Raw genomic sequence first — 5,215 nt, forward strand, 5'->3', positions numbered from 1 at the left:
ATTATTTTGTAGTGAGTATAAACACATGTATAGGTTTTAGCTTTCATAATGAATCCTCTCTGGTAAGGAGCTACTGGTGTCACATGGTGAATATTTAGGTGATAAGAGGGGAGTGTGAGTTGGCGGTTGTCTGTTATTCTCTTGCAGGATATTTTTCTCCATTATAAAGGATGAACAGTCTGAAAAGTCAGCATCTGAAAGTATCAAGATTGGTAAACATGCTCTTTCATATGACAGGTAATTTCTGCATTTTAAAATACTTTTTAACTGTTTATGCAAGCCCATTTTGAATGGCTGATTGTATACTTGGCTCGTCTCATTGCAACAACCTCTGTGTTGGAGTGCGGAAGCAAGATGAATGCAATCCTCCAATACAGTCGCAGGCACCCAATGGCTATTTTTCACACTACAAGTCACACAGTTCACTACAGTAAAGTGTGCCCTCCTTGGATGACATCATCTACATCTGTTCAGTTGCAGGATGAGAACTCTGGCCAACCTACCTACTCGCATCCCTAGTAGAACAAAGCCAGTTTGTTCTGCTGTGGGGTCCTGGTCATGGTCAGCTGTTTTTCACAGGTCAATTTTTACATATTAAAGCATTTAATTGTGGCTCACATAGCTTGAATACACGGGTATGAAATGTAAAATGTCAGCATGCGATTTTACTTAAAAGCTCTCAGTGAATAAACCCCATGTATGTGTTTGTAAATATTCCCCATCTCTATGCTGTGTTCCAGTGTGTATATCCCCCATCTCTGTGCTGTGCCCTATTATACAGTCTGTTTACACACAACTGTGTTGCCAAATATGACAACAACAGCATCATAAAATTCTCAGATGACACCACAGTGATTGGACTAATAAGAGAAAATGATGAGAGGGCCTATAGGAGGGAAGTGGAAGAGCTAACCATATGCTGCCATGATAACAACCTCTCTCTAATTGTCAATAAGACAAAAGAAATCATTGTTGATGTAAGCAAGATCAGAGGAAATCACACTCCTATTTCCATCTGTGGATCATCTTGAAATTGTTGATAGTTTTAGATTTCTTGGCACACACATCTCAGACACCCTCACATGGTCTCTCAACACCAATTTCATCCTCAAGTAAGCACAGCAGAGACTGTACTTTCTGAGGTGTCTCATAAGTACCAAATCTCTTGTGAACTTTTATCGCTGTACCATAGAGAGTGTACTGACAGGCTGTATCACAGTGTGGTTTGGCAACCCGACTGCTCAGGACTGCAGACTGCTACAAAGGACTGTAAAGACAGCAGCAAAAATCATTGGTACAGAACTACCACAACTCCATAACATCTACACCATTTGATTCAAAAGGAAAGCCCAAAACATCATTAAGGACACCAACCACCCCGCTCATGTTCTGTTCTCCCTCCTTCCATCTAAAAAACGTTACCGGAGCTTCAAATCATGCACCACCCGTCTCAGTAACAGTTTCTTCCCACAGGCAATCAGGTTGCTGAACAGCTGATGCAACCATGAGCACTGCACATTGTCGTTGTATAATATGTAATGTTATTGTGTACTGTATTCTGTGTAAATAATGTATACTGGATTCTGTGTATATAATGTAATGCTATTGTGTACTGTATTCTGTGTATATAATGTATATCTACATGTGCAAGGTGTACATAGTCTGTGTAGGTCTGTAGAATCCTTCTTTGTTGGTTTTGTGACGGTGTGCACTGTTAAGGCAGAGAGAGTCGGAGCACAAATATATGAAAATAAAGGTGAACCTGAACTTGAACTTGAACTTGTTCCAGTGTGTATAACCCCCATCTTTGTGCTGTGTTCCAGTGTGTATAACCCCCATCTCTGTGCTGTGCTCCAGTGTGTATAACCCCCATCTCTGTGCTGTTCCAGTGTGTATAACCCCCATCTCTGTGATGTGCTCCAGTGTGTATAACCCCCATCTCTGTGTGTTCCAGTGTGAATAACTCCTATCTCTGTGCTGTGCTCCAGTGTGTATAACCCCCATCTCTGTGCTGTTCCAGTGTGTATAACCCCCATCTCTGTGATGTGCTCCAGTGTATATAACCCCCATCTCTGTGTGTTCCAGTGTGAATAACTCCTATCTCTGTGCTGTGCTCCAGTGTGTATAACCCCCATCTCTGTGCTGTTCCAGTGTGTATAACCCCCATCTCTATGCTGTGTTCCAGTGTGTATAACCCCCATCTCTGTGTGTTCCAGTGTGTATAACACCCATCTCTGTGCTGTGTTTCAGTGTGTATAACCCACATCTCTGTGTGTTCCAGGGTTCCTGTGTGGGGGGAGTGAGGGGCTGGCAGTGGCAGCTGCTGGTTCCATCACCAATGTGACAGTGGGGGAGAGCGTCCTGTTTCCTGTCTCACCTGAGGGGAACCACAGTTATAGAGTCGAGCTGATTTTTAGATCCTTTCCTATAGTTACAATATATTCTGAAACAAAAGACTCTTATATTCACAGCCAATATGAGGACAGAATCAGCATCCGTGATGCTGGCTCAATATGGCTGAACACCATACAGCTGTCAGATTCTGGCCTTTATCAGATTAAAATACAGTACAGCTCAGGAGATTTTAGACCACCGAAAGACACAGACTTTCACCTGCACGTTTTTGGTAAATTGCAGAAGCCAAGTTTTGTATTTATAGGTATTTTTTTAGCAACAGTATTCCTACTCTTAGCATGTTAGTCATAAGTGAAAATATTGTGCTCAAGTTGTGAGAGAAAAACACAGAATTTTATTAGCAGTGGATGGAATGTGACCTTGTGAATCTTGACTGGAAGGATTCCCTCGCAAGGCTGATTGAGGGAGGCTGTTACTGATGATTGACTGATTGAAACTTAAGATTAACTGCTGACACTTTTAGCAGTGTTTCAGTGTATACATCTTTGGCAGTATTAGATAGATGTATTATGAAACACGTTCTACATATTACCTTTGTACACGTTGGACTGTATTTTTGTACTGTATTCACATGTAATGTATTAAATATATTTTCCCCATCATTTCCATTGCAGAGCCTGTATCTAGTCCCAGCATCACAGTTGAGTGTCTGGGGAACAACATCAGTCTGAGCTGCTCCAGCAGTCAGGGCAGTGAAGTGACCTACAGCTGGGAAGCCCTTTTCCCTTGTCCAAATACCAGCTGTGTGCATCTGGGCCAAATGATGGAGATAAACTCCTTCCTTCCATTTGAGTCCATAACATACAGGTGTACGGCCAGGAATCCTGTCAGCAGAGCCACCAGTGACCCTGTGAACTTAGAACTCTGTACTGTCAAAAGTACGCAAGGTGAGGTCACATACCTGTGGGGAAGGGAATACACTGTAATTATTGGTAAACACTAAATGTTAAGAAATAAAAGAATCTTGGAATACCAGTTAATTGCAATCTTCAGAAATCATACCACAGATGTGTGTTTCACTCAGGGGTGGGAAATATTCGTTTTTGGTGTGGATATTTGTATAACAAAAGTAGAATAAAGAAGGTAGTATTTATTCTAAAGAAATTCATTATTTTTATGAAACAATAATCCAAAGGCTAAAAAGTCAGTGAAATACAGGGCTGTGCCTGACCCATGATTTGTCCCTCAGGTGGTAGATGGGTTCCAGTCCTGTGTGCCGTGTTATTGCTCATTGGAGCATTGATATGTCTCTACAAGTGGAAAAAGTAACAGGAAAAAGGGAAACAGATCAAGGTAATTATTACCAGCCCCATTACAACTTAAGACACATTATGTGGAATCTCTTATTTTTCTGCAAGTTGAATAGCAAAGAATACTAATTTATGAAATGTTTATTATTCTACCTGAAACTGAATCACCAAACAGAAGAGGAATCATCACCTATACTAAAACAGTACACTGCCTTTTTGTGTTGGAAGCTCTGATTCTAAGAAGCTCTAACATTCAGTAGCACACAAGGGTAGTAAACTTCTTTATGTCATGAAAATTGATATATTATTGATATAAAACTGTTGGGAACCAGTGCAGCAATGTGGAAAGAAACACATTATTGGTAAAACCTTTGAGACTGTAGTTCCCTGAGACAAAGGGAGTCTTCCCTTATAGTGTTTCATTTGCTTTGAGACAATAACAGAAGAATGTTGCCTTTTTCTCTTATTCATATGTTTGGCAAGGGAAATCCTTGTTTGCTTGTCAGCTGTCTCCTGTTTCACACTTCCTGTTGCTTGCCTTCCGAACGCCAAACGCAAGACGCTTATCGGCTAAGACCCAGCAAGGATTCAAACCCGGAGTATTTGTGGATTCCAACATCTTCAGAAAGTAAAGACTACAAATGTAAGTAGCCCGCTAAATTATCTACGATGGCTTCTCACAGCTCCGTTTCTCCTATCCTTAGTTCTCCTCCCTCTCGCTGTCTCCCCTGCTCAGTGTGCAACATTTTTAGTTACTCCTTCCCCGCCAGTACTGCTAGCTTTACCTGTGATAAATGTGAGCTAAACATTAGGTTGACGAAGAAGGTAGCAGAGTTAGAAGCATGCATCTGCACCTTATATGAGATTAAAGCAGTGGTGTAGTCTATGTGATACGCAGGTCTACGCCGTATACCCGCTAAAGCCCCTTTCACACATGCACTGGATGCCGGATCGTATCCGGCCTTTAGCCGGAGGAGCTGCATGTGTGAACGCAAATGTCGAATCAGTTGGACCGGACATGTGACGGACTTCGTTCTGCCAGCTCTCTAGTATAAAGTCCGGCTCATATCGGAGTGATCCCATGTGTAAATAGATCAGGTAACGTTCCGGAGAATCCACCGCGAGCGAGTGGGCGTGTTGATGATGTTTCTATCTTTCTATCATGCGACTGGCACAAAACCGGAAGAATAGAAACATCTGCCTCGTACTCTTTTCTGCGTGCCTGTACATTGCTTTCCACTGTTTCATTGACATTGCGGATACATTCAAATACATGCTATTTTGAGTCCAATGATCATTAAAGAGACAGTTAGCTATAGCTGTACTGCCAAAACTTGTCTCTTATGATGATTAATAACGTTGGTTAGTGGTTTATTATCTGATTAGTAGCCAGCTAAGCTGCAGCTAAGTAATAGTGATAGATATAGTGAGATAGGTGAACTAGTGACCTAAAATTACATAGCGAACAACAAAACTTACCTTCTTGTTATAATAAATGTATAATTAATAATAAATTATGTGTACCGGTAGCACCATTTGGATGGCTACGT

At 41.4% G+C, this 5,215-nt stretch overlaps 1 long non-coding RNA gene across 1 annotated transcript; it reads left to right on the plus strand.

Annotated features, from left to right (window-relative positions):
* The first annotated feature begins 2,286 nt into the window (after nt 1–2,286).
* On the plus strand, nt 2,287–4,778 carry LOC118795987. The gene is made up of 4 exons (XR_005005835.1): nt 2,287–2,626; nt 3,030–3,302; nt 3,605–3,708; nt 4,225–4,778. It is a non-coding gene; the product is annotated as an uncharacterized LOC118795987 (long non-coding RNA).
* Nucleotides 4,779–5,215: the final 437 nt, after the last annotated feature.

Source organism: Megalops cyprinoides, chromosome 20 (assembly GCF_013368585.1).
Source record: "Megalops cyprinoides isolate fMegCyp1 chromosome 20, fMegCyp1.pri, whole genome shotgun sequence".
Classification (NCBI taxonomy): Eukaryota; Metazoa; Chordata; class Actinopteri; order Elopiformes; family Megalopidae; genus Megalops; species Megalops cyprinoides.